The following is a 7483-nucleotide window of genomic DNA, read 5'->3' as shown; positions in this document are numbered from 1 at the left end:
AGCGGTAATTACCACCGTAGCTGAGAGCTGAGGGCTTAAGGGAAGCTGCATTCAGCCAATATTTCACTAAAAAGTTACTGACAAATTAGATGAGACAGAACGTAGATTTCAAAAAAGATTCATTTCTCTTATATTATGGAAATATGAGCTGTACAACTTTTTTTGGGGGGTGTCGGAGGACAGTGGAAAATGTTCACTCCTTTAATCTACTGCATCTACGTTAAACCCAGCCTGAAACCCCTGCTTAGTATACTATACTATATTTTGTTATGTCTGCAGGGAGGTTAATTTTGGCAGAGGGGAACTAATTTTGGTGACTGTAATAAAATTGGGTTAAAATACCCATATGCTCTGACAGTAACCAATCCCCATCAAACATGGTAGGGTTGGCTGGGGACAATGCATGTACTTCTGAAGAACAAAATGGCATACTGCCTGCACTCAGGCGGGGGTCAGGTCGGAAACTGTCTTCACAGACGTAGGTCCTTCAAGGAGACAGGGTCACAGCGCAAAGAATCTACCCGGCTTTGTAGGCAGAAGCCATTTCCTTTAAAGAGGGCAGGATACTAAGGGGGTGACTAGGTGGGGTCCGAGGAGCCCTCAGCTCCGCAAGGCTACCGAAGCACTGACCCTAAGTGTCCTGCCGCCCGACTCCGCGTCTCTGAGCAGCCGCCTGAGGTCCCGCGGCCCGCGGTGCACACGTAGCCTGCGAGGTACTCGGTGCTCGAACGCACCCCCGCCTCTCGAGACCGCCTCCAGCCTGCGGGCGGCGAGTCGGCTCCTCGCGGCGCCCCTGCTGCGGACTCTGCGCTCGGCTTGGAGTTCCCCGTGCGGCCGGCGGTAGGCGCGCGCCCCGCGAGCCCGAGCCCCGGGCAGGAGTACGGCCCGGGGTCCCGCTGCCTCAGCGCCCGCACGCCTCCCCTCTGCCCACCCCCGGCCTCCGGGCCCGCCCCCCGCAGGGGTCAGCGCGGCCTGCGCGCTGGCGATCCCCGAACTCCCGCCACGGCGGCCCCAGTCCCCGCTGCCTGGCCGCGCGCCGGGCCCCCACAGCGGAGTAGGGAGGAGGAGGAGAGACTGGAGGAGTTGGAGACAGACACAGCCGCGGCGCGCAGTCACGGCTGGAGACAGACGGCGGCGGCAGCGGAAGGCGGGACACTCCCCCCTCCGGCGACTGGAGGCGGGACACCTCCCCGGCGGCCGCAGAGCCGCGTCCCCTCTCTCCCCGCGCTGTGGCTGAGGACCGGGCCCGGTGGGACGAGCAGGCGAGTGTGCTGGCCCTGCCTGCTCAGCGCGCCGCCGCGGCCGGCTGGGGATTCCCTGAGAGCCGCTGAGAAGCGCCGCCACCGCCGCCAGACAGGCTGCGGGTGCCTGGGAAAGTAGAAGCAGGGCGGGGAGCGCGGGGGAGGCCCGGGGGTGAGGTCCTCGGCTCTTAAAGAACCCCGGCGCGCCGCGCTCCCCGCCGGCCTGCCGCGCTCCCCGCCGGCCTGCTGCGCGCCCCGCACCGCCACCCGCACCGCGCCCCTCCCCTTGGCCGGCAGGGCCGGTGGCCGCGGAGCCGCACTGCGGGCAGTCCCAGCCTCCGCTCCCGGGGGGCAGCCCAGGTGAGTGCGGATCCGAGGTGGCCGCCGTGGTCGCGGCTTCTGGCCCAAGTTCATAGCCACTCTCGGGAGGGAGGGGTGGCCGAGTGGGGCGGGGGACGCGGGGACCGGACGCTTTGGGAACTGGACTGGACGTCCGCGAGCCTGCGCCGTCGGCTGGGGCAGGAGGGAGCGGCCGGGCGCCGAGCGCTCGAGGTCTGTGAGCTTGCGTCTGGGTGGGCTTGCCAGTGGACACGGCGGGGGCTGGCGTTGGCCTGCGGGCGGGGGTTCGCCGGTGGAGGGACCTCACCAACACCCACCCGGCTTTCTATTTCCCGGTGCCCTGGGGCCCCGGGTGTCCGGCGGTTGCAGGACTGAATTCTGCACCTCCGGGAGGCCAGGATGGGCGCATGGGTGGCAGCTACAACTGTTTCGACGCCCCTAGGCCTCGGCGAGCCGCGGCGGGCGGGGGCTGGAGGTCAGCGGGAAGCGGGAAGATCCTGCAGGACCTAGCTGGGGAGTTTGAGGGAAGGAGGGGGCGGGCCAAGCCCCGCAGCCCCTCAGCCCCGCATCCTGCACCGCGCTCTCCTCTGCCCGGCCCCTCGGGCCCGCTGCAGCCGGCGTCCCCCCGGGTCCCCCCGCGCGCGTTGACGTCGGTCGCGGGACCGCCCGGAGCTCCTGGCATTGGCTGGGAAGTCGATTGTCTCGGGCGGCTGCTGTTGGACTTAGGCTGGGTCTCCTAGCCCCGGAGGAAGCAGGCGTGTGTTGAATTTCTCTCTGCCCCTCACGGTGGAATAAACAGGAAGCGACGAGCACCCAGCCCGGCCCGGCACTTGCCTTTGTGGAGGGGCCCGCCCTGCACAGCCTTGAGGAGGCTTCCTCGGGACCCCTGCCCGGTGCGCCGCCCCGGGTGGGGCTAGGGGTGCGCCCTGTGAGTACACCGGTGGAAGACAGTGGGCTCGGTTTAGGTTAAGTCGCTATCGTGGCGGAGAGGGCATTTGCTTGTTTTTAAACTTTTTTTTTTTTTTAATTGGAAAAGGAGGAGGTTTTCCAACGAAGTAGAGGTTTTCTGTCCGACAGGGACGCGTGGTAGGTGGGCGGCACCCGGAGAAGGCACATCCGAGAGCACCTCGTTCTCTGGTCACCTACCTGGAGGGACACCTCGTCGCCAGTCAGGGCAGCTAGAAGCTCTTTAAAACAAGGAGGGCTTCTTAGCTCTGCCCAGGCACAGTAACGATTGCTGTGTACCCATGGCCGCCTGAACTAGGGTAATTTTTGTTTTCCCCAAAGAATTTTTTAATTAGCTAGAATTGGGTAATTTTGATTTGTTTCTTTTCTTTTCCTCTGTGTCCTGGTCTAGTCCCTTCTCGTTTTCCCTTTTCTAATTATTTTGGCATCTTCGCATCCCTGGACCAGTGCTGCTTCCTAAATGTTAATTACCATTGCAGTACATATTTATTGATGGCCTACTGTGTGTTAGGCATTGTGGGTTGTGAGGTAAGAGTAGCTGTACAGCATGTGGGTTCTGAGCGCTAGTATCAGTGAGTTATTTGCCGTAGAGGTGGATAGAGATGGAGAGAAGCATTGATTGTCAAAAATAGGGTCCTGGGTTGGTATGGATGTTGGTGCCTTCTCCAGGGGCTAGTGCTGGGAAGCTTCCCTTTAAAAATGGTCTTTTCAGCTGGTTTGGCCAGCCAAGAATGGCGTTCTCCTCTCTGTATCTCCCCTTGAGCTTCAGGACTGAGTATAGAATGACAGAGAAGGTTCAGCAAAGTCTGCACAGAAAGACTGCCATGCATCAAGTCATGTCTGCATTCTGTATATGAGGATTGTGTTTTCTAGTCTTTAACTCCAGTGTATTGTCATCTGTAACTCTGCCTTTCTACTCTGCACAATTCTCCTGGAATATAGTCTTTGTGTTCAGTCAAGGATCATAGTGTCAAATCTAAGTCATTACACAGACAAATGAGGACATCTGAATATTACCCATGTATATTTATTGAATTATATTTGGTTTCCCATCAACCCTTGAAATGCTATTTGATGGCCCGCAAAGCAGTGCTTTTTAAAACAGGGGGCTAACTTCCTCATGATCTTTGAAAGCTTAATTAGTTTTAAGAGCTTCACTTTGCTATTGACATTGAACACACTGTTAGGAATTAGGGCTGGGACTGTAAATGCCAGTAAGGGATTTGCTGTAATGGAATTGTAGCTACCTTCCTCCCTTGTTTTAAAAGACCTCTCTAATTTCTTAACATTCTGCTGTTACCCTTGGAAGAGCTTGCCATTGTTGGCCTTGGTCCTGGTTCGTGTAGGTTTGTATTTACATTGGAGAAGACTCTTCCCAGCAGGTTTTTAGGACTGTCTCTTGAATCCTCTTGGGGGCTTGGTTTGCAAGACCACAATCTTGCAGTGGAACGCAGCCAGTGCCAGCTGCTTATTAAAGGATTTTGTGCCAATTTGTTGGCAGATCATTTGAGACTCCTCCACCCCACCTCACCCCCGTCGGAGTATATACATACATAGACAAATATTTATTTTCCCCCAACTGCTGACAGTGTTCTAAGAATAGTTTTCTTGCCTGGCGTGCAGAGAGCAAGGGCCCGTCTGCAGAGGTGTTTACAGTTTGGGACTGTGCTGTAGTCTTGGTTGACTTAGCAGCCTGGCAGACCAGCCTCACAGCTCCTGGGAGGCTGTCTGTTTTTTCTCTGGGCTAACCTCCCTGCCTTATAGGGAAACATAGTCAGAGAAGGGTGACTTTTACTCCCTGTGGGTAATTTCTGGCAGGCAGCCCAGCAGAGACCCCTGAGCTCCTGACCTCTTTGCATGTAGCCAGCATAAAGTCTCCTTGTGGTGGTGTGTGGGAGGGAACTGCTCCAGTCATCACGTAAAACCAAAGCCACCTCAGGGCACTGGGCAGGAATCCTTGCAATTGTCGACTGGTGCGATCCTTCTGGTAGTCCTTGCCATGTTTCTTCTTGTCTTTCTTTGGAATCTGGGATTATCCAGTCTCTTGATGTGTCCTTTCTGTGTAAGAGTTAATAGAGAAAGAAAAAGAAGTTATTGCTCAAGAAGTGATAAAAGAGTGTAAAAGAAGAGTGTATCATTTTAATCTGGAAAAATTTTTGGAAATATTTAACAGAGCCTCTAGAGGCATATGGATATTAAATGTGAATAGTGGCAAAGTTGCCATGTAGTCCAAAATTATTCTTCCCTTTCTTCCCTGTTCTCTGTCTCCTTCCCTCTCCCTCTGTTCCTTCCTTTTTTAGGTCTCAGAAAAAAAATCTCCCGGAAGCCATTATTTTCTGATGTCAAAGAGACTTTCTGCCTAAATGGACTGCGTTAGTCTGAATTACATCTTGACCTGTATTATGGGTGTGCATGGAAGGTGAATCTTAAGTTTCAAAATAGGAATGCAAAGGTTCTGCCTACTATTTGAAAATTTAGACTGCAAGACCTGCCACTTTTTAGGGAGATTTTTTGGGGGCATTGTTTGCTTCATTGTTAGGCAAGCAAAGGACTGAAGCTAGTACCTGTACTATTAATTACTGCGAAAATATTGGGTTCAGATTTCCAATTAATGTCTTTTTTTCCCTCTTTCACAGGAGGAATTGAAAATGATGTCGGTGTTGTTACATATCTATGTGATTTAAGAATTTTATTGCTTTTCTTTGAGTTCCCACTAAAAATGGTACTTTGGTCTTTTAAGCTGTTTTTGTGAAGACTTTTCTTTCCACCAAGCTTGTTTTCCAGATAGGTCTTGGAGATTACAAAGAATATAGATATAATTTCTTCCTTGATTGGCATCTGTGAGCTTTCTGGGACAAAAATAATGCTGCACTGTGCCAAATGGTTGACTTTTCTAGAATAAAAACTCTAAAGGGTATGCAAAAAGTCCTCTGGTTAATATATTGGCATTCCCAGAACCCACTAACACTCCGGCAGCCTGCCAGACTCCACTTAACGAGGACACAGAATGTCTGGCTCAATCCCCATGAGCAGACGGGGGTGGGGTCTGGATGTCCACACCCTTTATTAATTTTTAATGACTGTACTTTTGTTTTGCAGATTTTCCTCTGTACCCCCCTCTCAACCGTCTCCTACAATGTCACTCCCCCCATCCATTTATTTACTTATTTACTTGACATCAGAAAAATGTCCAGCGGTTCAGGGTTAAGAATCCTGCTGAGGGATCATTTCTGTTTGCATGGGTTCTTTTGTTGTTGGGTTTTTCCTTTTTCTTCCTATGCTTCCTATGTGTTTTTTTTCTTTTTTTGGAAGAGGAAGACAGAAAAGGAACAGAAAAGATGACAACTATTTTTTTTTTTTAAAGAATGCTTTATTGTCTGCTGGAAAAAGAGAAGCATTTACGAAACTTTAAGTTTGTCAGACAGTTTATGTGACAGTGCAAGTTGGTGCTTGCCAAGCTCCAGACAGATTGTTAATGTTACATGACAGGGATAAATAAATTACCGCTGTCTGCAACACGCTTGCACTGCAAACGCACTCTGCAGCCGGCGGCCGGCTGGGCGCCGCTCATGGGCCTGGTGCTTGTGCAGCTGCGCAGAGGGCCTCTGCCTGCCCCCCAGAATGCTGTGCCTCGGTTCGGAAGTGAAAAGGGTGTGTCTTGCTTTTATTTTTGGCTCTACTGCAGGGCAGTAGAATCCGAGGAGCAACTCTGTGTCCTTTATTTTGCTAGGGTGCTCTGGCTCCTCCCCTGCCTCAGGCCCTCTCCTCTGGTCCACACTGCCGTTCTTCCTCTGAGCACGGAAATCAGGCACCTAGCTTCTTCCCAGGAGACCTCAACTTTGTTCTTAGCTGCCCAGGGCCTGAAGTGTCTCACAGCCAAGTTTCAAGCTGTTTACAGTTGTATTCTTTCTGCAGGTGCAGACACTGAGAACAAATTGTCTGCGATAGATAAGCCTGTACTGGCCTGGGAGGGCCTGGGTGGCACTCCTTGGGCATAATGTACTTTCATCTGGGCAATTTGGAAGCTCAGCTGGCAGAGTGACAGGTGTAATGAACTTAATGGTCTTGCCCTAGTTGTTTGCGGACACACGGCTCGTGTTACAAAGCCACCTCATATGAGGAGCCCCTGTCAAATGATTTGCGCTTCCCTTTGCGGATGGGACTTGGGGACTGGATGACTGAGTGGTGTTAAGGTGGGGAAGCGGGTGGGTGTGAGCGATGTATGTGTGCCCTCTCTGTGCTGTTCCTGAAAGGACCTAGCGAATCTCCTGAAAGTAGGTCTTGAGAGAAAGAGATCCTTCCTACCCGCACTGGCTAGCCGTTCCTCTGTGCCAGGTGTCGCGAGGATCTTCCTCTGTACAGGTGTGCTTCAACTTCCTGCCTCTGGGGTTTGCAGAATGGCAGGCTTTCTGCCGTGCTGTGTGGCTTCCTGGTGTGCTGCCGGCCTGGCTGCTGGGATTCTCCAGAAGAGGGCTGGGCCCGCATTGCACAGCCAGACATTGTTCTCAAAGTCTGTGGCCCCAGTGGCCAGCAACCTGTGCATAGAGCTGCAAGGGAATTTCCGTGGGAAAGTCTCACTGCTTCCGTAGGCAGTCACAGGAGAGGCTATAGGAGGCCAGGCTGCTTTCCAAAGGGCTCTCTGACCTCTAACAGGGGCACTTGGTCAGACAATAATAACAGCAGCTCCAAGTGCTTCTGTAGTCTTTCCTGTGTGCCAGGCTCTGTTCTGAGTGCTGCCATACACTGATTCACTAATCTAATCCTCACTGCAGCCCTGTTACATGGGTCCTTCTGCCATCCCCATTTTACAGAGACATCAAGACATTGCCCAGAGTCACCAGCTTGTGAATAAAGGGTGGAGCAGCCTAGACAGTCTGGCTCCAGGTTCTGGGATCTGCCTCTGGAGCTAGATGAGGTGGGGCCTGGGTCAGGAATTC

The 7483-nt window shown here is 53.1% G+C and overlaps 1 protein-coding gene across 14 annotated transcripts in view; it reads left to right on the top strand.

Annotated features, from left to right (window-relative positions):
* Window positions 1-1106: 1106 nt before the first annotated feature.
* The window catches only part of LDLRAD4 (low density lipoprotein receptor class A domain containing 4), a 436878-nt gene continuing 430501 nt past the window's right edge, over window positions 1107-7483 (top strand). For 7 of the 14 annotated variants that reach the window (XM_035270492.3, XM_035270491.3, XM_035270484.3 and 4 more), the window contains exon 1: window positions 1107-1601. The gene's annotated coding sequence lies outside the window, so the exon portion shown is untranslated. Of the gene's footprint in view, window positions 1602-2279; window positions 2846-7483 lie in introns of those variants that run through there. The other 7 variants (XM_078347667.1, XM_008979459.5, XM_078347671.1 and 4 more) reach the window with 3 other exon arrangements.

This window comes from Callithrix jacchus, chromosome 13 (genome assembly GCF_049354715.1).
Source record: "Callithrix jacchus isolate 240 chromosome 13, calJac240_pri, whole genome shotgun sequence".
NCBI lineage: Eukaryota > Metazoa > Chordata > Mammalia > Primates > Cebidae > Callithrix > Callithrix jacchus.
This window is presented reverse-complemented; position numbering and strand designations above follow the sequence as displayed.